Source organism: Heliangelus exortis, chromosome 16, assembly GCF_036169615.1.
Source record: "Heliangelus exortis chromosome 16, bHelExo1.hap1, whole genome shotgun sequence".
NCBI classification, from domain to species: Eukaryota; Metazoa; Chordata; class Aves; order Apodiformes; family Trochilidae; genus Heliangelus; species Heliangelus exortis.
In genome coordinates this window covers 3783043-3808833 of record NC_092437.1, presented here as the reverse complement: position 1 = coordinate 3808833, position 25791 = coordinate 3783043, and the positions used below count along the sequence as shown (strand labels likewise).

Sequence of the window (25791 nt, the reverse complement as noted above, 5' to 3'; positions counted from 1 at the left end):
CCTTAAAGCTCAGACATTTGAAGTTAGCTCACTGGCTTTAGATCTTGTCCCTGTTTTACTCATTTCCTCATGGTCCTGTAGCCTGTTCCTTGCTTCCTCAGCAACTCAATCCCAGGTGAGAATTTCAGGATAGATGAACAACCCTTTCCTTGGACAGCAGAAGTGCTGACTGCTGGTAGAGGAGGGAAAGGATTTTTTTCTCTGAATTCAAGGGAATTTGGTAGATAAATCTGAGCCAAACACAGGGACAAAGGAAACCTGGCCTTAGGGTTCAGCTTCTGCTGTAGGGCTGAGCAGATGGGGTTCCAGTCTTTTGTCTTTTACCAAATCACTGTGTGCCTGAGGTGGCCCAGGGCCTGGAAATCAGTGGGAGTCAGGAGGCTTCTGAAATCCTGGTTAGAAAGTGTTAGAGCTTCTGTGGCTTGCCAAATGAATGCCCATCATAGAATCCTAGAATTGGCTGGGTTGGAAGGGAGCTCAGAGCTCATCAAGTCCAACCCTTGCTCCACTCCCCCCGTGGTTCCCAGCCCATGGCACTGAGTGCCACATCCAGGCTCTTTTGAAATATCTCCAGGGATGGAGAATCCACCCCTTCCCTGGGCAGCCCATTCCAATGGCTGATCACCCTCTCCAGAAAGAAATTCTTTCTAATGTCCAACCTAAACCTCCCCTGGCACAACTTGAGACCTCTTGTGCCCTCTTGTCTTGCTGAGAGTTGCCTGGGAAAAGAGCCCAACCCCCCCCTGGCTCCAACCTCCTTTCAGGGAGTTGGAGAGAGTGATGAGGTCTCCCCTGAGCCTCCTCTTCTCCAGCCTCAACACCCCCAGCTCCCTCAGCCTCTCCTCATAGGATCTGTGCTGGATCCCTTCCCCAGCCCAGTTGCCTCCTTTGGACCTGCTCCAGCACCTCAATCTCCTTCCTGAGCTGAGGGGCCCAGAACTCCAGCAGAGCTGGAGTCCCTAATCATGTGCATTTTCAGTCTGCTCTGAAAATAAACCAGCCTGAGCTGGAGAGTGGTCCAAGCACCCTCACATGGGCAGTTATTAGGGCTCAGCTGATGGGTGGCAGCCCTGGAAGCCACAGTAAAACAATTGCTCTCTGTGTGCTTCTTTTCCTTGTCTTTGGAGCAGCAGTGGTGGCAGTCCTGGGGCCTGAGAGGATCATCCAAATGATTGTAAAGCTCTGATCCTGTAGAAAGTGCTGGGGTCCATCAATATTCTTCAGTGTTGCCTGGTAAGATGGCACAGTCATAGAAAAAAAGTAAGAAAATGCCCTTGCTGGGTGGATAAGAAGAGAGTGTGCAGATAATCCAGCACATCAGAGCCAGGTTTAGAAGCACCATACGGCATTATTTGTCAGACACTAAGCCATATTTAGTGACTATTTTAGCTCTATAGAATGGAATTAGAGAGGGTGTGAGGAAGCAGCACCTCCTCCCATCTGCCCCCTTTAGGGCCACAAATGCTTTGCTGTGACACCGTTCCCTGAGAGCTGGAACTTTAGCAAATAAGGGACTTTATTAAGTTGTTAATAAGATTTCATTTTCTCACTAATGCTGTGGAGCTACATTATTAATTTAAAACTGTATTTAGCTTGACATGCTAAAGTGCTAGGCCTCATTATTAATGCATAAAGGCATGCCTCTGTTGTTTAATTAAACACCATGATTATGAAGTTCTGATGTGGTTTAATGATAGCAGGCTGGATTGGTGGTACATTCCTCTGCTCAGATCTCCCCCATTCCCCCCTCCTGCTACTTTCTCCTTTTATTTCCCTTTAAAAGCACAAATGCAGTTGTTGTTCTGCTGAATAAACACCACATGACAAATGATGTTGATCTTTCCAAGGTGACATAGAATTGCATTTTTATTTTCCTAGCCTTAACTTCTTATTGACTAGAGATTTCTCTCTGTTTTTAATGGCTCTGGAAGTTGCTCTTTCCCCAGAAGGCAACGTGAGCCTGGCTCCCAATAAAATCATCAGGAGTTTCCAACTCTTCCAAGGGGGCAGAGTTTCACTCAAGGGGGAGAAGAGACCTGGAGGAGCCAAGAACAGTGTTGTGTCTGTGTGTTTAAGCAGCTAAAGACTTTTTGTTCAGTGGGGCCCAAATTCTGGTTTTAAAAAGCTATTTTTTGGAAACACATCCTTGAATCTCTTCCACGTAGTACCTCATCTCTCAAAGAAGAAAATCTTTGATTATAATCAACCTCCTTTTGCATTCTTGCACTGCAAGTGAGTGTACAGATCTGTTTTCTCCATGTGCAAATGCAGCACAAATGTTACCAAGCTTAATTTCCTTTAGCAGGTTATTTCTTTAAAGGTGTGTGTTCAGCAAAGTAACCTTTCTCTAACAAAGAGATGACCTTTTTGCATTTATGTAGTGCTTGTTGCTAGATTTTAGATCTTTGCTGAAAGCTGTTATTTCTCTTAAGTACAGGAGAAAGTGCATTTTCACCTCCATTTGGGTAAACTGTCATTTTCTACTGCTCACTGCTTTTCTCACCATGGAAGAATAATTTGAGGTTCAGTGGGTTTTTTGAGAGAATGCATTCCAGGAGTGTAGTGGGGCCTGGGAAGTCCTCAGCACTTGCTAGTGGGGGAGAAAAGGAAGAGGAGGGAGAAGGCTCCTGAAATATTGAAGACTTCTGAGTACTGCAGTTGCTCAGCTTCAGCCATCAAATGATATTCAATTTAGGAGGGTCATGCAGGTATTTTATAATCATACACAAAAAGCAGCCAGTGTGTTGCTGAGAAGCCACACACAAATGCATAATATATATTTTTTTTTTTTTTGGTGGTAGCACTTGCATCCAGGGGAAGCCACTTTGGGGAGATTTAAGAGGATTCTGTCCAACCGTGATGCTGATGAATAACAGAAATAATCTAATATTACTCTTTGTGTTAGCAGTGTTATTACAAGTCCTGCTATTAAGCCAGGATGTGGCAGGAGACTGGCAGAGAGTGGAAGGGAGGGTCAGCCACAGGGATGCAGATCACCCCATGAGACACAGAAACTCTTTCCTCAACCCTTCCCTTGTGTTGGTTGCTGAGAGGCTGAAAAAAAAAACCAAACAAACCTGCAAAGAGCAGCCTGACCCTTTTCTCTACAGCCTGAGCGTGGGGAAATCCCTTTGGTGCTGGAAATGGATGAAATAAGACCCTGCCTAGTGGGGGGAAAAAGACCCAAAGACTTCAAGCACGTGCAGCTGGAATTGTCTCCAAATAGGAGCACACAAAGGGAAGAAATGTCCCCTGGGAACGTTCACGCTTCTCTGGGTCAAAATTGCTCTTCAGCCACCTGACTTCAGGGCTTGGAGATGCTATTTGCCAGCCTCACAGCATCTCAGGATGTGGAAGGCTATCCCGTAAGCATTTATCAGTGGTGTAAAATAATTGGATTGAATGTCTTCCTGGGGAACAGCAGAAAATTGCACTGCTCAGTGCAGAGTGCCTTGCATGCTGGGGTTCCCAAAAGGTCAGCCAGGGCAGCCAAGTTAACAGCAATAGTCTCTCTTTTCATCCTCTTTCTCTGCCTCCCATGCATTCAGAGGAGAGGGAACAATTGCCAGTTTCATTGCAATTGAAACAACTAAAATTAATCAAGGCCAAATCCCTCCTGTCCAAGAGACCATGACTTCAGCTGCAGCAGAAGCCCTTGGTTAAGCAGCCCCTGAAAGTCTATCAGAAGTTTATTAGTATGGTAATTTATCTGGGTAAGCACATAAAGATGCTAATTGAAATGTTGATTTTTTTTTTTTTCAACGCATTATTTTTTAAAAGCAGAAAGGTTGGGGATTTTCTAGGAAAAAAGAGCAGAATTGTCACTTGTGTCTCATCGTGCCATAACATGATAATGTCTTTATTTTCCCATGCTTCCTTTTATTTTATTTTTTTTAAAATGACAATTATTTTAAATACGAAGAACAAAGCCCTCGATACTCCAAAGATTTGAGGCTTGTGCCACGTCTGGTTCTGGTCATGATGCATGGAGATAGATTGAATTAATCAAACTTCTTCACACTGCTATTTAATCGGGTTTACAATTAGCTGAGGGCTGCAGGTCTCCCGGGCCTCTCAGCTTTGCTGGAATACAGCAGCTCTGCAGCCACACACTGGGAGTGCCTTCCAGACCAGATTGTCATAATGTGGCATGAAATTAAAGCGTGATGTTACTTGACAACAGAATCTCAATTTCTCCCTCCTCCCCCCTTTTTTTTTTTTTTTTTTTTTTTCTTTAACAAAGTCCCTACCTAGAGATAGGCTCCCCTGTTGAGTTGCACCCACCTGCTCTGAGCTACACAGCTGCCTTCAAAAGAGTTTCTGATACTATTAAACCAATCTGTGTTCCATTACAGTCATTCTGATCTTCTTCCCTGGCTGCTTTCAGTGGCAGATTACTTTGCTGTGAGGAGCTAATAAGCATCCAGCTCTTAACTTGTTTCAATTCTTACTCAAATGCAATGATTTCCTCTCTCTGCTCACAACACCAAAGGGTTTTTGCTGCTGTCTTTTTGCCCCAAACCTGCCTGCCTGAAACCTCCTTGCTTCTTGTTAAATCCTTCTTCCACTCCAACCAACAAACCCTGGGGATGGGAGAGCCTGGGATGGTTTTTTCCTTCCATCACCCCTCAGCTGGAGCATGGTTAGGAAGTGGGATTTACAATCCCCATCCCAGAAGCAAGTCAGGGGCTTCTGAACATCACCACCAATTCATTATCTGCCTGTTGATGGTTTTGTGCTTGTTCAGGAAACCAGAAAGAGGTGAAAAGAAGAACATAAAGAAGCCAGGAGAGCTGGCTGGAAAGATCAGGGCAAGTTGGGAATAGAGGATGCTTTTCCCTGCTTTAACTGACCTGGAATCTGATCTAATTCAATGTACACCTTGGAAATCAATGGGTTGGTGACAAAATGTTCTCTGGTTATAAAGGAAAAGGTTTGGTGTGTGTTCCTGGGGCTGAGATTTGAGGAAGCTCCCAAGCTGCAACACCTGAAGGTGCTGGGGAGAGGGGAGAATCATCCCTGAGGTTGAGAATCCTGGCCAAGTGACACCCACAGGGATCCTCCTCTGGTCCTGCTGGGACAAGATCTGGGAAAAAACCAAGATCTGGGCTTTGATTTCCCAGTCTGGTTTGTGTGGCTCATGCTTGCTGCTGTCTGATGCCTTCTCAGGGTCTGGGAAGTGATCAGACCCCACTGGTGGTCTGGCCCTTCAATTTGCAGTGATGGATTCTGCTCATTAGTTCTGTGCTTATTTTCTATCTCTGCAGTTAAAGGAAAAAAAAAAAAAGTGTTTAAGTGCCATCTCTTCTAATATCAGATACGGAATAAAAAAAAATATCCCCAGAACAACACCTGTAGATGGGTGACAGCTGAGATTTATGCAAAACAGGCATAATTGTGTCTTCTACATCCATTTTAAATATATCTGCAGCCTGAAGTGGCACAAAGCTACAATTCTGATAGTTATTTGGACATATTTAATCAGTTATCAAACACAAAAGAAAAATGAGCTTTGCTTATATATATATATATAAAAAACCCAACTAAACTCTGTAAACCTCTGTCCCCCAGTTCTCTCCATCCTTTTTTTCCTTCCTGCCTGGTGCTGAGCATCTCCCAAAGATTAAGTGATTATTCAGAAGATTGATTCTGCTCCTAGTGAGGGTGATGACTTCCCCCATGCTGAAATCCACAAAAGCACAATCAGGCAGACAACCAAGGTAGTTTGGAGCATTTGCATCTTCTACAGGTTGGCCTGCAAACACCTGTAGTTTTTCTGGCTGATAGCAACCATTTACAGGCAGAGGGGGGAAGGAAAAAAAAAAAAAAACAGTGAACTTTAAAAAGCAAAATAAAAAGAGAACATTTTCCTGCTTGAGAAAAATCAAACTGTCTGAACTGAACTGAAATAATTTCCTCAATTTGCTTGGGCATTTTAAATTAAAAGCAGAGTGTAAGCTCTGCTTGCGAATTATTGTAAACATTTCAATTACTCTTTAATTTATGGTAAAAGGGAGGAAAGGCTGGACTATGGAATACTAATCAAAGATCACTCCTGGGAAGTCAGACTCTTTGTTTTCCCATATTTTATTGGGCCAGAGTGTCTAGGACTATACATATATATATATATATATATATTTATGAATATTTATGAAGAGCTTGCTAGTGACAGACCAGGCTGGCCCTGCAGGCCCAAAGGAATTAATGTAAATTCCAGTCAACCATGAAAACCCACTAGAATTGAACTGTATTTCAGCATGGTGGATAAAGGACATCAAAGAGCAGAATTTCTATAAGATAATTACATACAATGCAACTCTAATCACAGAAAGACTGTGGATATTGCTGATAAAGCATAATAAATCTTGTTCTGCTGAATCAGCTTTCTGTTTCTATTGCACTAAACTCCAGATTCCTGCCCTTATTTATATTTTTACAGCTTTAAAAAAGGCACATCAACTAATGATTTACTGTAGCTTCTGTGAAAGGTTTGGGTTTATTTAGTTTTTTGTGGTTGGCACTTGTTGAAGTGCAGTTAGATCAACAACACCAAAATATTGGGCAAGTCTGCAGGAAATAAATTGCCTATAAGCTGAGAACCCACCTTGCTCTTCTGGTTGGGGGAACTGGAATAATTTCAGTTATTCAGGCTCCCTCCCTCATCCTCTCAAACTCCATCAACTCCTCTCAGAGGATGCTCGAGGTGGCAGAGACCTCTTGGAGCTCATTAATCTGACCCCCTGCCCAAACAGGGTCACCTCAGGGTCACCTCCTTGCCCAGGACCATGGCTACTCATGGGTTGAACATCCTCAAGGATGGAGACTCCACACCTCTGGGCAGTGGGTATTTCAACCCTTACAGGACATTTTTTTTCCCATATATTTAAGCAGAATTTCCTCTGCTGTTTCCCAGCTTCCTACAGCTGCTCTCTCCTTACACCCAGGTGTAAGCCTGGTGTAAGCCTTAGCACTGCATGGACCAGGAGCAGCAGGAAGCTGTGCCAGGACTGATGCTGGTTACCCCATTCCTACAGCAACAGGGGACCTGGAAACAGGGGCTGTGGTCACCAACTCTTCCTTCATTGTTCATGGGAACTTTCTGTGTCTCCCTGTGGGTCTTGCTCAGACATCCAAGACATCCCTGAGCCCCAGCAGAGGCATTACTGGAAGGTGGCTTTCCTCTTCCTTAATCAAAAAAAGCAAAAGTTTGCCTTCTTCCTGGGAGCTTTGCCCTTCATTTGTCTTTCTGGCATATGGGCAGCAGAAGGTCCCTGCTTCTGACAGAGTGAAAGAATTTTACATATGGTTTAATTACAGGAAATTATCAGCAAAGGGAAGAGTTTGCAGGGGGACAGCTGAATCCCACTCATGGGTTCAGTGAACATCTGCCCAGGATCTCAGTGCTCTGCCACGTTTCTCAGTGACACCCCAGAGGACAAGTGTGCAGAGAAATGTCCATCCCTTGGTGTCCCTCTGTGCTGGGGACTTGGCTGGCAGTGACAGCCTGGGAAATGTCTGCTTCTCAGTCTGTTCTCTCGACTTGGTGTTCTGTGGAGAGGAATTGCACAATTCCTCAGTGTTTCCTAACTCCAGATTCAAATCCTCATTTCAGAACTTAAGAGGCTGATGCCCTCTCTTGACTTCATTAAGGTGAGTTTGAACACAGAATCCTAGAATTGGCTGGGTTGGAAGGGACCTCAGAGCTCATCAAGTCCAACCCTTGATCCACTCCCCCCGTGGTTCCCAGCCCATGGCACTGAGTGCCACATCCAGGCTCTTTTGAAATATCTCCAGGGATGGAGAATCCACCCCTTCCCTGGGCAGCCCATTCCAATGGCTGAGCACCCTCTCCAGAAAGAAATTCTTTCTAATGTCCAACCTAAACCTCCCCTGGCACAACTTGAGACCTCTTGTGCCCTCTTGTCTTGCTGAGAGTTGCCTGGGAAAAGAGCCCAACCCCCCCCTGGCTCCAACCTCCTTTCAGGGAGTTGGAGAGAGTGATGAGGTCTCCCCTGAGCCTCCTCTTCTCCAGCCTCAACACCCCCAGCTCCCTCAGCCTCTCCTCATAGGATCTGTGCTGGATCCCTTCCCCAGCCCAGTTGCCTCCTTTGGACCTGCTCCAGCACCTCAATCTCCTTCCTGAGCTGAGGGGCCCAGAACTGGACACAGGACTCAAGCTGTGGCCTCCCCAGGGCTGAGCACAGGGGCAGAATCCCTTCCCTGGACCTGCTGGCCACGCTGTTCCTGAGCCAGCCCAGGATGCCATTGGCCTTCTTGGCCACCTGGGCACACTGCTGGCTCCTCTTCAGCTTCCTGGCAATCCAGACTCCCAGGTCCCTTTCTGCCACTCTGTGCCCAGCCTGGAGCTCCCCATGGGGTTGTTGTGGCCAAAGTGCAGGACCTGGCACTTGGCCTTAACATGACCTGATACATCCCCTGGCAAGCAGCTTGGGGTTCTTTTTCACACCTATAGCCTCCTCCTGCTCCCTCTGACCAGTGCATGGTACTTAAGTTTTACTCAATGCTTTCCACAACCTTTGTGAGTGCACCAATAGCTTCAGAGCCTTCTTTGTATTGGCAGCATCACCCTGGTTGTCACCCAATGGGAAGGGCTCTTGTATGCAACCCCCCAAGCAGAGATGAAAGAGCATGTCAGGACAATGGAGGCTTGCAGGAGATGTCCCTCCTCTGCCTGATTTACATCCTTTGAAAGCTTGTCCCTCCTGCCACAGTCTGAAGTGAATAAACAAAGTTCCTGGGGAAATGGGATGCAGCGTTCAAACACTTTGCTGAACTTTAATGTTCTGTAAGTTGCAAGGAAACGACTACAAAAGCCTTGGAAGAGCAAAGGAAGAGAGTTAGCTCAAGGCAAGGTGATATATTCCCTCATTAAAATCAATCTGTGCAAAGTTAAGATGTCAAAGAAATTCCACTTGTTCCAAAAGGGTATGAAAGTCTGAGTTATCAGTGATCAGAAGGGACTTGGAGAGTCCTGTTTGCCAAAGAGTGAGAGATGGGGAACAAAAAAAGAAAGAAAATATGTATATTGTATTTTAGCATTTAATGTTGAGAAGAAGAATGAATTCAGCTTCCTTAAAACAACAACTATTTGTTATCCAAGTATGAATCACAGGAAATATTTTTAAGGGAAAAAACCTTCGAAATTTGGGCTGAGATTCTGCATGAAGGTTTTCAAGCCACACAAAGACACCCCCAGGTCCAATTCCAAGGGCTTCCAACCTCCTGTCACTTCACCCATTGTCACAGAAGGTGAATGAGCTTATTAAAGACCAAATTATTAATTCTTAGGTTATCCAGCTGTATGCTTGTGTGCCCCAGAACCTTGGCATCATGGGCAGGGTTAGACTGAGATATTTAGCATTAAACATGGCATTTTTCTTCTTTTCACAGCTCAATGATGACAGCATCAGGGGTATTTCCAACCCAAGAACCAAACCTCCTTCAGATGCAAACCATTTTGGGGTTGTTGAGGGTTTAACCCTTTGGATGGAAGGAGTCCTGGCACCATCAACATTTTCAAAGTTGCCCAAGCAGGGATGTGTCAGGGGACACCACGGGGTCAGCCTGCCCTTAACTGCTGGTGAGTACAGGGGAAAATGAGGCTGGGCCTTTGGTTCTGCCCTTCATGGTGTGTTGGTGATCAGCAAGGGTGCAAAAAACCTACTAAAAATCCCATTCTGAAGTACTAATAATCCTGCCTCCAGGAAAAGTAGCTTTGGTTGGTGCTGGAGCATGAAAGGGAGCCAGACCACAGGATTGATCAGCATCCCCTGGCTCCATGTGCCAGCCACATTTCTCAGCCTTTTTCCAAGTGCCCTGGATGGGATCTGTCGTGGGGTCTTGGAAAACTCCAGGGAAGGGGCAGCAGATGAGATTGCACACACAGAAATGGAGCTGGGATTCCTAAATTTAGGACCCTCCAGGTCCCTGCCAGAGCTCCTCAGGGAGTGGGAGCTGCTGAGGATGTGCACGGGGCTCACTGCTTGGTTTTTTTTTTATTATTTCTCCCTGAGAAATCAGCAGAAATCTCCTATCATGGCCTGTCCATCTGTTTTGATGGCTTCTTTTATCACTAGCAGCCACGGGAAAAATTACCCCATGAAAAAAGTAAGGCTCTTTTTTTTGTTGTTGCTGCTGATAGTGGCCGAGGCCCTCCCCTGGCTTTGCATTAATGCAGAGGGGAGCTGTGGCCATGGGCTGATTGCATTTCCTAATGTTAATCACCCAGGGGCCAGGGGAGGTGAAGGAGTGAACTATATTTTATTCAGTTTGACAGAAGGAGGAGTCAAATGGAAATTTATTTTTATCTCTGGTTGTGGCCGACCTAAATTAATGTTACCTCTGGTGCTGAAAGGCTGAGGAGAGCAGATGTCTGTGGTTTATGTGCTCTCCTTGGTGGGGCCACTGCTGTACCAAACCTCACAGCAGGCTCTGCTTTAACTTAGGGACAAAGCTGAGCCACGTCCCCAGTTGCATGGGCTGAGCAGCCTGAAAGATGAAGATGTAGGGAGTGAGGTCACAATTTTTGGTTATTTGGTTTTTTGGGGGTTTTTTTTGGGACAAAGAGAGGTCACTAGAGCTGAATTTCAAGTGCTGGAGGAGTGAATGGATGGCAGGTCCTTTAGCATGATACCACAGAGCAAAAGTGAGGAGGGAAAATACCCTAGCAACTTTTCAGCAAAACTTTTATTAATTGCTGGGCAGCAGTAATGATTCTTGTCCTGCCAGGACCTCTGTAACCACAGCTCTGGGGTCTGAGGAGGCTCCTGGGGCTCTGCACTCCCAGACCAGGTAAAAAAGGTTGAATGTTGGGCTGTTCCCCAGACTGACCCAAACCTTATCTAAGAGTGGATGCTTCCAAGGTTTAAATAAGAGGTAAAATATTGCAAGGGATAGATATTGCTGCTGCTGTGCCCAGCAAGAAGCCTGCTAAGGAACCCTTGTCTCTAACCTCCTTCCTGGGGAGCTGTGCCATGGGTTCCCTGCCAGCAGGACCAGGGAGCTGCTTGCCCAAGGGGAGATTGAGAGGAGAATGACCATGGATTTACCAGAAAACCTTTCCTGCCTCACATCTTGAGCCTTCTTGGACAAGCAGCAGGCATTTTCATCTTAAATGAGCATCTTGCACCTTGTGTTTGCTTCTTGGAAAAAGAGAGGCTGTGCTGATGCCAGGGAGGTGCAGACAGAGCAGTCCCTGGGAGGAGAGAGGATGGAGGAGGCTTCACCAAATCTATCCGGGAATGAAGGATGGGAAGCAGGGTGGATGGGGAAGCAAAAGTGATAAATGGGAGAGCCTGGTGAGCTGTGCCACCCACACAGCTATGGGTGGGATGGTGGGGGCAAGGCAAGAGGTACTGCAAGCACATTTCCAGTTCTTTATTCTCTGTCTCATGCTCCTCATTTCAAGGTCTGATCAGGTCTGACTGTCGTCACCTCTGCTGGCTGTAAGGACACCTATTAATGTTGACAGTTTAGGTGGCTGGGGGATGTGGTATTAGTACTGACAAATGCTGGTAATTTGCAAGCAATGTTTTCCCTCTAGTACCAGTGGGAAATCACCTAACCTTTGCCAATAATTCTCAACATAACTCACAAAACCTCATCTTCTATCATTAGGGGTAGCAGCGTTTCTGAAAATCATCAGCTGGTTCTTGAATCCATCCCTGCCAGACTCCACAGAGGAGGAGATGTTAATCAGTGTTTGAGGCCCACTGTAGTATTAAGGATTCTCTTATAAAATCTTTTTACTACATGCTTTCTGATATTAAGATTACTTGATTATGCTTTCAGTTCTTTCTTTTCCTGACCTGTCACGTCGCTTGGCTTTAAGTATTTTTTTTAGCTGTTGTTGTTAAATCAATTTTTTTTTTTTTTTTTTTACCATAACTTGCTTAATGTGTCTGTGGAGAGCACTTGTGTGTGTCTGTGCTTTAAACCAACACTGATTAATCAATAACTGGGGGGCTGGGGGAAGTGTAACTGGCACAAGTCTGAGGGCTGAGGATCTGACCCGCTGACTGCACACTGAAGCTTAAGTAAGAGATTTTTAGAAGTGCTGACTTCAGAGCAGCTTCTTTGGAAATTACACTGAGTTTTTGGCCAGTTTAGTCTTTGGCAAATCTTGCTTTCATTTTTCAGCTGAGAATGTACAAAGAAATGACCCTGATCAAAAATACCCCGGCACCTGTGCTGAGCCCAGGACCGTCCTGAGTTCAGATAAAGCCTGAGCTTATTTTGTGGAAGCTGTAGCCAAACAATGCTGCTAGCAACTGTCTTTAAAGTGAAATTAAAACGTAATGAGGGTGGGAGGCAGGGACAAGCTAGCACGGACCATCTGAGCTGTTGCAATTCTAGAATTCATCAGTGGTGCTGAAAGAGGGGAGCGGCTGCTGTGTTATTGATGCACGGGGAGAGGGAGGTTATTGCATTATTGACATACAGGAGGTGGAGAAAGATTACCATGTGAGCAGGGCTACAAGAAGGGAGATTATCCAAATGCAATAAGCCATTGTTACAGCAATGACATTTTTCCACACCTCCCTCCCCACCCCCCCTCCCCTTCCCATCCTCTCCTTCCCACCTCCCGCCTGCATAATATTAAAGGTCAGTAATATCCAGACAGATGGTTGGGAGGGTGTAAAGAGAGGGGCTGCTTGCTTTGGCCATTTTTCTGAAAGGCTGATTGTGCTCACAGAATAAAATAACAATAAAAAAACAACCAAAAAAACCCCAAGCATTTAAGTTTTCTGATTGAGATTAAGTCATCTGAATGTTATCCTAGGAGAGAGAGAATTTGGGGTAGGTGATTGTCCCTTTCACTGGCATCTGCACTACTCTGTCTGACAGCTTGAGAGGCACAGCTGCATCCCAGGCACTGGAATAACCAGGGGATAAATGCCACTGGAACATGGCTCTTTATTTACTAAATAACAATATTTGGGTTTTTTTTTTTTTTCTGCTGTGAAAAATGAGCAGTAAACTTTTTGAGGAGGCTCTCTGCAACGTCTTGATCCTCAAAGGACTCTGACCCCTCCTTGAGAGAGTTATTTATCTCTCAGGTTCACTTTCTTTGCTTCTAGATGAACTCTGTCTCCCCTTATACTTCAGTTCCCTGAATTTAATTCCATCTTCATCTGGTGCTGCTTGTTTGCTCTGAGAGCAGGCTTCCTAATGCTGAACCATAATTGAGTAAAATCATTACCCACTGCAGAGAAAGTGACTCAGAGTGTAAAATATCCTCCCCAGAAAATGCATCAGGCTGTGCTCAGGACTCAGAGCTGCAGTTCCCAGAAGTTTATGCCAAGATTCCCCAGTGCTGGCTGGGAGCTTTGGAGCTGGCCTGAAGTGATCAGCTCACATCTTCTTGGATTTAATTGGGTTCTATGGGGCAACTTCTGATCCTTGATCCCCAGGGAAGGAGCCACAGAGATTGCAGAGTCTGCAGCAATCTCATCTGTCCAGAGTCACAGTCAGGGAGAGAAGAATGGCTGCTTAATCAGACACCCAATCTGAAAATGTCACATTATTATTTATGAAGTGTTTAATAATCACACCACAATCATCGGACGCAGCGAGGTGGAAAACGAAAATGTATTTTTTTTGCCAAATAATACATTAAAATTCTGTTATTTTGAGGGGGAGAGAAAAAAAAACAAAAAACAACAACACACCACTAAGGAAATGATTTCTTTTAATTTGAAGAATACACATTCTGCTCTCCTTGCAGCAATGCCTCCTTTATGTGTGGCTCAGAAGTCACACACAGCTGGGACAGGCTCAAATTCAGCATCTCAGGTTGGCTGGGTGTGTCCTGTCTGTATCTCTCCCTTGCTGCTGGGAAACCTGCAAAGTTTGTTCAGCTTTGAGCACCCCAAACCAGGCTCTGGATTGTCCTTAAGCAGCAGCACACTGAGAAGTTCAAATCTGGCTGTCTGTGAATAATCTATAGCTTTTGGATAGAATTAGATAAATCTGTGGTGTAACAGAATTTGCAGCTGGGATAAAGAAACAGCTCTACCAGAAAAAAAAAAAAAAACCACTAAAGTATCCCAAGGGTGGCTAAGGAGCAAACTGCATTTGGATTGAAGTGGGTCTGGAAACTGGGTTGGTGCAGGGAGGATTTTCCTGTGGGCACAGATTTGAGTGGTGCTGAAGATCCTGATTTGTCTCCTAACAAAAGGCAAGCAGCCCACTGTGCTTTCTGAGGAAGAAAAAGAAATATGTAGTGTTTCCTTTCAGGCAGAAAATCATCTGAAATAATGAACCTGTAATTCTTGAACATGTGTGTCAGGTTTTGCTTGGCTGTTTCACCTTGTATCTTTCCAGTCTTACCCTCTTTCCCTTGTCACCATGGGAGAGTTTAAACTTTAAAATAAACCCCTTTATCTTCTCTAGCTGTTTTGCATCCTTTCTTTCCAGGCTGGCCTTTTCTTGCTTCATTTTCATATTTTCAGACAATGCCCCTTATCAGGAGCAGGGTGCTCTGAAAAAGCTGAGCTGCTCCATGTCCTGTGGCAGGGGAAGGGAGTTCCCAGCACATTGTTCATCCTTCTGCTGCCTCCTAATTTTTGTGCCAGCATCAGCAGCAGAGGGGATGGCAGAGTCCAGGCATGTAGTGCTTGCTGCTCAGGAATTTGTGCTCCCTCTGTTGGCTGCTTGGCTCTGGAGCAATGGAGGGAAAAAAAAAAAAAATAAAAATAATGTTACTAGGTTCTGCCAGGCTGAAATAATTTCTCAGCTCCTAATTGTTTGGTGACCAGCAAACCAGTTTGGGAGGGTGGTATCAAAATAAAGGGTTTATCACTTCCAACTACCCAATTTGGTAGTTGTTTGGTGTGTTTTGGGTAACTCAGGGAATTAGAGCTTGATGCATTTAAATGCTTCAGGCTGGGTATGAGCCTGTGTCAGCTGAGGGCTCAGCTCTCTGTAAATCCAGGCATCCTTAAGGGCATCCCCAGCACATCCCTGGGGCAAAGGGATGCCAGGCTCTGCAGCCAGACATGTCCCCAAATTTGGGGACATGGTTGCAGAGATGTGCAGAGCACTGTGCCTCAGTGGCAATGCTCTCAGCTCACCTACAGCCACTTGCAGCAGCACTGGGGCTGATTCTCCCCTCATCCCCTTCCTCCACACCAGAAGAAAATGCCACAGTCCCATAAAGCCATTTATTTCCTATAGCTTCCCATGTATCCTCTCATTTCTGCCGATTAATGCAGTGCAATCAACAGTTTAATATGTTACCACTAAATACTTTAATTATATTATTCCTTTCTGACACCGCAATCACTAGATTTTTTTATGCTTTGATGCTGAATCTAGTGAAACTTTAAATTAGAGTAATTAAATAATTAGCTGTAATATGTGACAAGGCAACAAAACGATTGCTGGTTTATTATTTGGCAGTGACATCATTGCTTCTGGTTGTGTTCAAGCAGCCAGGTCTTGCAAGAAAGTGAGTACAGAGTCAGGAACATCCCCTTGCTACAGAGATCTCAGCCAGAGTCAATTTTGTCCAAGGAAAATATTTCATCTTGTCCTGAGCTCCAGCAATAGCTATTCCTGTTTTTCTGACTTCCTTTTCTTTGTCTTTAAGATCTACTTCACCATCCTTTTTTCCTTAGGAATTATTTCTGCTCTTTTTAAAGCTCTGCTCTCCCTGATGGCTTTTCCCTCTCAGTTTAACCTTCCACTTCAGTGAACTTGTTTAGGCTTTTATCTTTGGTTCAAAGCTCTGGCTGTTTTCTGCATTCTTAAATTTATATATATATATATATATTTATTTAACATATATATTAGCTGCCCAACACATCCCTGTGAAAACTGGAAAAACAAATATCCTTTTTTTTTGCCCGACGAGCTCCTGCTGGGGAAAAAATGGGTTGGCTGAGGTTTCCCAGTGTAGCCCTGCCAACCTGAAATGTATAAACCTGGACAGCCCTGCAAGAGAAATAGATCTGTCAGTGCTGTGCTGAGGAATGCTCAGGAATCAAATACCAATTTAGATGAGCAGGGAAGATTACAGCACAGATTTGGGCTCTTCTTCTCTTTCCTATTGCCTTCCCACCTGCTCTCCCTCTGTTTCTCCTTTGCTCTCCCATTTTTCCCTGCAACCACCTCTGGCTGAGATCACACAAAGTGCTTGAGAAACCACAGGCTGCAGGAGTGGTTTTATTACACTTTTTATTAGACTTTTGGAGATCACCAAGATTTTTACCTTGACATCTGAACCAGGTCCTGCTATTGAGGAGATCAGGTTTTCATGGAACCTTTCTGCTTTTTTGGAACCTTTCCTTTTGCTTTTTTGTTTTAACCCCATCTCTTTGCTTTCAGGCAGGTGCTAGGAGATGCTCCTGTACATTATTCAGCATCCTTTAGGTGATGATAATCCAGTCCCTTGGCACCTGGGTGCTGGATCTGCCCATGATACAAAGCCCCAGCCCATGGGCAGGACCTGGGGTTGGGGGACCCTCCTGAACTCAGGTTTTGTCCCTCCTGAACACCTTCTCCTGGTTTCAGCAGCTCTTCCCAAAACCCCAGAGCAGCAGTGCTGTGTTTTACAGCCCCACGGAGTGTGAGGAGAAGTGACAAGATTTTCCTATAAATATGTCTCTAATCACAGAAATGTGCAAACCCCTCAGGAGGGATCCAGGTGAATTTCACACTCTCTGATAGGTTCTGGTTGTTGTTTCATTTTCTTGTCTCTTTATTTATTTCTTTATTTTTGGCTAATTTTTTTCCATTTTTTCCATCGTTGCAAGTTCTTGGCTGCTTCTTGCTTTTTTTTCCTCTTTAATTTTAGACAACAGAGAAAGGATCTACATGAAATACTTCACAGCAATCCATCCTTTTGCAGCCTTGAACTGACTTTTAATCCTCCCATGCTCTCTCTCTTGGCCAGCACTGTGGATACAGGATGCCTGCTCTTAAGAAGCTCCTTTTAAAGCAAAAGAACCACATTAATTTTGGTGTCTCAGTAACACCACTTCAGTGGCCTCACCTCAAGGGATAATTTGCCTTAGAGAGCTCCTCTTTTTAAAAATTAAGCCTCCAGTTTCCCTCTTCTCCTACCTGTCCTTTTATTTGCTGGCTGCAAATCCAGTATTGACACCCAGGTCTCTGACAGAGCATGAAGCTGCCAAGCTTTTTTCTCTTTTTCTATTTTTCTAGCAACCCAAACACTATATATATTCCTCAGGATACATTTCAGGCATCTTACATCATACCCACATAGCTGGTCCCTGAGATGCTGCTCACTGGTAAGTTTGATGGGATATGAATTTTCCCAGCTTCCCCAGGAAAATTCCTCTCCATTATTTTCACTTCTTGTTTCAATCTTAAAAAGGAACAGTAGGAAGTAACTTTGCAAAGTTAATAAGGATAGTAAGAAAAAAAAAAAAAAGAAAAAAAGGAGTAATTTTTCAGCATGCCCTTTTTTTTTTCCCCCTTTTTTCAGAAGAAGCACTACTTGAAAATGTTAGAAATTGCAGTATAGTTAAATGAGAACCCAGAAATAACACCATAAGAGTAATTAAGGCACTGGGCTACTAACTCCTGAGGTATCTGCTAGGCTGGGCTCTTGCTGAGCAGAACATGGATATCATTGCAGAGGGAGGTCTGTAAAGTAGCTTGACCCAGGTGGAAGTTTGATGATATCTTGAGTTAAATTGGTGCCTTTTAGGGACTGGTACCAGAGCTCTACCTTTCAGCCCATTGTAGAGCAGCCTGTGTGCAAACCAGTGGGATCTTTTGTCCATCACCTCCAGTGCTATTTATATGGGTAATTTAATTTTACAGCAGCAGGAGGCTTCCAAATAACTCTCCCCAGCATGGGAAGAAAAACAAGCTCCAGTGCATATTCACCTGTAGGGATGGGCAGATTTTGGGGAGGATGTGCATTCTCTTTGGAGGAGAACTGGAGGCAGATATGTCCCTATCCTCTTTCTGTTTTATTCAAGGGTTTTCCTGCTTCTGCTCCCTCAAATCTGGGTCTCCAGGGCTCATCTCTTCTACCACTTACATTTGCTACATTAAACTAAACTGTACAAATCACTTTTGTCTTTATAACCAAGCCCCTCTGCTGGATTTTTTTTTTTTTTTTTTTTTGACCATTACACAAATCCAGTATTGGTCCAGGAGCAGTTTATGTGGCTCTCAGGGGATGGGGATAAAGGGTAGCAGAAGGCCAGGAAATTCCAGACTGCATCCCTGGCCTTTCCATGCCAGCCTGTGTTTTGGGTGCTGGTCTCCCTTGTTTTGGCTCTCATGACATTAAGGCTCAATGAAAAGGCAACTGCCAGTTTCACTGAGGTTATAACCCACCCATCACAATATGGGAAATGTCTGGGTGGAGGGAGGATTTATAGGCTCATGGAAGGATGCCACATGCTTACTAGCTCTTGAATAGAAAAAAAGAGAGCACTAATTAGGTCTGTGATGTTGGCAGATGGATCCATGTGTCAGGGAAAGGAAGCACTGTGCTCTCCAGCAATCCAGCCATCTTTCAAGTGTCTTCATCAATACCCCTGGCCTGGGAGGAAGAGTTATTCCATGTTGGAGGAACACAACAGCAGCTTTCAGCACCAGGCTCCTCTGAAAGATGCAACCTTCCAGGCTGAGCCAGTGCTGAATCCATCATTTAACTTATCTCACAGCACAGCTGCCTCGTGTGACTCCAAATGTCACCAAGTTTGGGGAAGATTTCGGGGAGGAAATATGCCTGGTATTTCTTGGGCTGCATTTCTGAGCTGAGCCAGAGAGGGAACAGGAGGATGCAAATGATTTGGCACAGGGTGTGTGTTGATTCCAGGATTTTATCCTGCAAGTTGTAGTAGCTGGAAAGGAAGTTCCCCAAGCTGGAGATTGGTTTCATTTACATCTTTGGGAGAATCTGGCAGCCTTGCCTGTGAATCTGGTGGCCCAGGTGGAATGCATGAATCCCCTGACTTTGCCTGCTGGTGTTAGTCCTTGCCCTACATTTCCTCCCAGCACTAAATACTCCTTTAATTTATCTCCCCCCCCCCCCCCCAAACAGGGTAGCAACAAGAGCTGATTTCCTGCTTCATCTCCATCACCCAGGCTGGTTCACAGCAAACCCAGCAGTTTGCCTGAGCATTGACTGAGTCACAGGAAGCCCCAGTCTGTGACATTCTGCCAGAGGCTGCTGCCCCTTTTCTGAATACTCTGAGCCCTGGCAAATCCTGGAGGCATTCTCACCCCTCACTCTGGGTGCTGTTCAATGAAAAAAAAAAAAAAAAAAAACAGGCTCAGCTTTTTTGGGAGCTGTGTTTAATTATTCCACTCAATTAGTCACTTCCCTCACGCCCACATTTTATTTATAATTTATTTTTTTTTCCCCCCACGAGTCAGGAAAAGGTTGTAGCTGAAAGCCTTAGAGATGACAGATGATTCACACAGATAACCCCCTCTCCTGGGTTGTACTCCCAACAACTTTGGGAACCAGAAAGCAGAGTCATTTTTGGACTGCTCCAACTGCTCCTGCTGGGGCCATACAGCAATAAATTACTTGGCCTCTCCCTTCTCCTTCCCTCTGGTGGCTCTGGCACCTGCACGTTCTGATTAATACAGTGCAGGTAATACTGAGCACATTGGAAGGTTTCCATGAGCCAAAGGCTACTGGGGGCCATTTCACAGGCTGGAACAAAGGCCTTTAGGGAAAATGTAGGCACTGCAATTTCATAAAATGCATGAAGAGCTGGCTCTGAAGGAAGACACAGCTCCCTCCTTTGAGAGGAGACCCCAGGAAGGCAACACTTTTATTTTTTCGAAGCCTTTTTTCTGCTGCTGAAGTTCTTCAGTTGTTACAGAAAATAGGAGCATTTGGGCCCTATCAGGGTAACAGCTAATAATAGGCTCACAGTTTACTTATCTTCACCCAAACCTTTTAATATAGCCATTCATTTCCTAACAGATGGGAAACAGGTACAGAGGAAGCCTAAGCAGCTGGTCCAAGGTCATTCGGGAAGGCTGTGGTGGAGCAGGAGCTGAGTCCCAGCCTGCAGATCCTGAGCCAGATCCCCAGGGACATCCTCACCTAGCAAACAACAGCAGCTCACCCACTGAGACCTAAACCATGTCCTGGGCTGTCCTCAGCCTTAGCTGCTGACAGAGAAGGGCTCAGGTTGCTGCTGAGCTGCCCTGAAGGATGCTGCAGCCTGAGCCAGGGCTGGGATCTCAGTAGGAACAAGAGGGGTTCAGCATCTCGGGGAGTGGTAGCCAAGAGTTGGCCTTGTGCTTGTGCTGGGGAGAGCTGGATGAGCTGCTCATCTTGCAGAACCCATGTGGATATGTAAATATATGTATATTTATAGATATGTATCATAGAATCCTAGAATTGGCTGGGTTGGAAGGGACCTCAGAGCTCATCAAGTCCAACCCTTGCTCCACTCCCCCCGTGGTTCCCAGCCCATGGCACTGAGTGCCACATCCAGGCTCTTTTGAAATATCTCCAGGGATGGAGAATCCACCCCTTCCCTGGGCAGCCCATTCCAATGGCTGATCACCCTCTCCAGAAAGAAATTCTTTCTCATGTCCAACCTAAACCTCCCCTGGCACAACTTGAGACCTCTTGTGCCCTCTTGTCTTGCTGAGAGTTGCCTGGGAAAAGAGCCCAACCCCCCCCTGGCTCCAACCTCCTTTCAGGGAGTTGGAGAGAGTGATGAGGTCTCCCCTGAGCCTCTTCTTCTCCAGCCTCAACACCCCCAGCTCCCTCAGCCTCTCCTCATAGGATCTGTGCTGGATCCCTTCCCCAGCCCAGTTGCCTCCTTTGGACCTGCTCCAGCACCTCAATCTCCTTCCTGAGCTGAGGGGCCCAGAACTGGACCCAGGACTCAAGCTGTGGCCTCCCCAGGGCTGAGCACAGGGGCAGAATCCCTTCCCTGGACCTTGGACCATATATATATATATATGACCTACCACCCCCAAAGAGCTGGAGAGGCTCAGCTCAGTGCCACAGGCCCTGCCCTACCTGCCCATCCTGCTGAGTTGCCACACTCAATGATTTTTTTTATACATTTCCACCTTAAATTGTTGGGTGGCCTTTGCAGGCAGGTGCAACAAGGTCTTTGTATCAGAGGGATGGAAGAGCCAGCATGTCCCTGCCAGCTCACTGCCAGATGAGATGTCCCCTTAGCACCTCCTCTGGGAGCCCCCAGGCCCAAGGGATGACTTTTTCAAAACTGTCAGGCTATTTTAAGCCTTTTTTAAATAGGTTTAAAAAAAAAAACAAAAAAAAAAAATCAGTAAAACAGATGCTCGAGTGGTTCCTTGATCTAGAAGGTAGCTGCTAATTAGTTTTGTATACAGCCTAAGCCTCCTTTCCACGTGGCATATTCTGTGCCAGCAAAGGATGGCTGTCAGGGAATTTTTTTCTGCTTCCTGTCCTCCCTTGATATTCGAGAAAGAAATGAAGTTGCCAGCACCAGCCCTGCCTTTCCACCCTTATTGGTTTTCTCTGAAAAAAAAAAATCACACCATGCACCCTGCGTGGCTGAACCGGGCGTTTTGGAGGAGGGGAGCAGCCCCTCTTCTCTCCATGAAGGCTTCAGGAGGGGAACCCACGCCATGGCTACGATCTTTAGGGTTTTTTTTTTCCTCTCAGGGACTGCACATGTGTGGGATGTGATGGCCCATTTGAAGTCTTCTTTATAAATATTCAATTCCCCTTGGCTCACCGGGCAGCAGAGCAGAGCAGAGCAGAGCAGAGCAGAGCAGCCCCTCGTGGTCCTGCATGCCAATAATTTGCAGGTTAAAACTCCTCCAATGTGCATCCATCCCCACAATGGGCCCTGCCTTGTCTGGAATGGGGCTGGGGAACTCTTGTGCTGGGAATCTGGGGGTTAAGGGACTTTAATAAAAAGCTTTGACATGATGGGTCATAGCTGCTCTGGGGAAAAAAAAACAAAAAACAAAGCCACAACATATATATATATACATATATACATACATATAGAAAATAATCAATAATATATATAATATATATAACATATTATACTATTTATATATTATTATATATTTATTTTATATATAATATACATATATATTATATATAAATATAATATAAATAATAAATACAAATATAATGTAAATAATATATTTATGTATTACAGTATATAATATATAATATATTATATTATTTATATATTATTATATATTTATTTAATATATATAATACATATATAACATACATTATATTATTTATATATTATATATACTATAATATATAATGTAATATTATTTATATTATATTTATATTTATTATTTATATTATACTATATTTATATTATATATTATATGTTTATATTATTTATATATTCATATTATAATTGTATATTTATATTATATTTATATAATTGTTTATATATTATTATATACTTGTTTTATATATATAATACATATGTAATATATTTTTTATATATTATATATTATAATATATAATCTATAATATAATATTATTTCTATTACATTTATATTTATTATTTATATTATATTTATGTATAATATAAATAGATAATAATATATAAATAATCAAATCTGTTACTCCCAAAGCCTTAATCCTGCATGAGCTGGGATCCCCACTCTCTGAGGGTGCCAGGGGGATTTAGAGGAGCTCCAGGAGCTCCTGGTCCCTTCTGATTCCCTTCAGAGTTTACAGTTTCAGTGCCCCACGCAGCCAACCTGGGGGCACTTGGATGCCTTTTTGGGGCTTTGCTTCAAACCCACCCCCCAGAGCTGCTGCCACCCTTAACCCTCAGCCACAGAGGTCCCTGCTGCACCCACCCTTCCAGGCTTTGCTGTGATGCTGCCCAGAATGGTCCCTGCTCTGCTCCCAGGGTGGTTTTTGGGGGGGCTCCCAGGTTCAGGCTCCCCCCTGGACCCCCCAGCGAGAGAACCCCCCTGCACCTTAATTACATCTGGGTTTCTTCTGAAAACCTGACACTGCAGCAGTCCTTCTCCTGCACTTGTCTCGAAACAAACTGTTAATATTTTAAGTGTCTTTCATGAGCCCGAGTCGAATTAATTAAAGGTTTATGAAAAACAATTAGGTTCTGGTAGGGATCACCTTCTCCCGAGCCCCGTGGCTGCGTGGAGAAAAGAGAAGGGTTAGGAAGGCTCAGGTTGAAATTTAGAACTGCAGTGAGTAAGAGAATACACAAATCCCACATGGATTGGGGAAATTAGGACATTTGGTGCCAGATTGTCTGACTAATTAGATTTCTATCAAGTCCTGAGGGACTGGCTGATGCAGCATTTTAATTTAAAGCTGCAGCAGCAGCAGCAGCAATTTTATTTTTTTTTTTTTTCCCCTTCTTCTCATGTCCTTCTCAGGTTGTCTGTGTTTTCAACATGCAACCCTGCATGTTGCACCTCTGCAAGGGTCAAATATATCCTGTCTTTAGCAGCATGGAGCTGCTGTTCATTTTTGGGCTTCATTTAAAGGGAAAAAGAGCAGCCTGGGGCTGCTCCCTAGGGGATTTTCCCATAACACCAGGCATGGCATTCCTGGACAGACACATGGGATATAGTCCTATGGGGAAAAGCTGAGGGATTTTAGGATTACCCAGTACTCAGGACAGTTATAAAAAGGATGTTCAAAACCTCCCAGGAAAGCAGAGCAAAGAAAACTTTTCCTCTGGCTGTAGGGTTGTGCTGCTCTCTGAACCTGGACACTGGGTACCAGGAGCAGAGCTTTGGATTTCAGATGAAATACTGGCAATTTCTTGGAGTGAGTTCATTTCCATCCTGAACCTCCTGAAATGAAGATGGATGCTGAAATGCCTGCTCCCTGCAGGGGGAATGGAATGGCACCTCTTTCAATTATATTATTTTCAAATATGGTGATGCAATTGCTCTGCAGAAAAGAAAGAGGCTGGAAAACAGAGCAGCTTGGTGGCAAAGCTGGGGAGGGGGCATAACTCTGAGGTCCCTGAATTATATTGCTACTCCAGGCACTTAATTTAGAGCAGGAATCTCACTCTTAAGTCTGTGAAGTTGCAGGGCCTGAACTCAGGCTTCATGTATATAGAGCAATGCACAACTTGATTCAGAACTACAAAATTGTTAGGTTCCTTCTTCATAGGGACCAAAATTTAGTGTTAATTGGCCCAGAACTAGTTGGTATTCTTGAAATAAAATGGAGTTTTTTTAAAGCCATATCTTACTCAACACCACGAGGTTGCAAATATTCCCATGCCCTATTTAATGAAAAATTATTATGCTATTATTGCTATTTTATAGGATGGATACATCATTAACAGAGCCTGTAGAATCGTTTCTTCTCCCATTTTGCTCTACTTCTTTCAGATTATTTTATCAAAAAAAAAAAAAAAAAAAGATAAAGATAATGGAATTATATCTTATGCTTCAATGAAACTGAAAACTATTACTCCTCTTGATAACCAAACCCAGCAAAGTCAACCATTCCAGTGAATATTAAACACAAAAAAATGCATTTCAGATGTCTTGTGAACCTGCTGCTAAGTCTTTAACTCATTGTTTTGTGATGAGAAGTTCAGCAGTGGCAGGAACTAAAGTGAAACCTCTGAAGATGCTGAATTTCCCAGCTGTCATTGATTGAAAGCAGACCTGGAGGATTATTGAAATGGTTTCACTTAACCTCATTTCCCCATCATTATTTTGTTCTGCTTTTTGGGGGAGGTTATATAATACTTATTTACTCCTGTCTGGGATCCCAAGATGCTAAAAAGGCTTTTTTAGCCTCACTGGGCTTGCAGAAAGCAACAGGAGCCTGGCCAGGACCAACAGCACTGTTTGGGGCTTGATCATTTCAATTTATAGGGTATGTGTTAAAGAGGGAAAAGGGCAGCTATTAAGGGCCCAAGTGATGGATGAGATCTCACTAAAATAGGTAATAAAGAAACACAGAACAAAAAGGACATTTCTAGCCCCCTAGAGCTGCTGGGCTTTAAGAGCATCAGGGTAAGAGCAAATGAGTTTGAGCTCCTGGTTAGGGTCCTAAGAGGGATCTTGGGTCTCTAGGAAAGGTAAAGATGCCTAATTCTCTCCCCTAGATTTCTGGGCCTCTAAAGTCCTCCTACAGTTTTTGTACTGGTGCTTTTCCACCCTTGAAATACTGGAACAGATAAAAAAAATGAAGAATGATGATTATAAAACACACTTCCTGGAAGCTGCTTCTGGAGAGAGACAGGGCTTTTTTTTTTTCCCACTTGCTTCCCTGCTGTTTCTTTTTCCACCCAACAGAAATATGATAAATTTCCAAGGTATCTGGACTAACTAAAAAGTCATTTTCTCTTTTCCCCTTTCCCTGAAAGAAAAACAAAGAATGAAACAAGCCACTATTTGGCTCTGATGACACTGTTCCATTTCCTTTTTTTTTTTTTTTTTTTGTTTTTTGTTTTTTGTTTTTTGTTTTTTGTTTTTTGTTTTAAACCCAATTTTATTTTCAAAATAAGTGAGGCACTTCCAGAGAATAATTGCTCTCACTGGAAGGTGGTTGTCAGAAACAGGAGGGAGGGACATAGAGTTTGTGTTCATAGGAACCTGGCTGAGCTGTCAGCATTTTCAGTGGATAAAGTTAAAGAGCCTCCCACTGAAGGTCTGAAATTAAAAAAAATAAGGTATTGGTTTGAAAGTTATCAGAATGAGATAATTTTGCCTTTTTGTCTGGGGCTCTGCAGTTTTTAAAATAAGCCAGTTATCTGAAAATGCATTTATTTTGATTTGCAATGTGCATATTGGGAAAATATTGCCCTGAGTGACCATGATTAATGTGAC

The 25791-nt window shown here is 44.1% G+C and overlaps 2 long non-coding RNA genes across 2 annotated transcripts in view; one reads left to right on the top strand and one right to left on the bottom strand.

Moving 5' to 3' along the window:
* LOC139803641 (uncharacterized) overlaps nt 1–25791 on the top strand; it is an 89867-nt gene that overhangs the window by 6112 nt on the left and 57964 nt on the right. The gene's annotated exons all lie outside the window — the stretch shown is intronic.
* Nucleotides 13710–25791, bottom strand: part of LOC139803640 (uncharacterized) — a 235479-nt gene continuing 223397 nt past the window's right edge. The window contains exon 7 of the long non-coding RNA XR_011729083.1: nt 13710–14682. This is a non-coding gene — a long non-coding RNA (uncharacterized lncRNA). The remainder of the gene's footprint in view (nt 14683–25791) is intronic.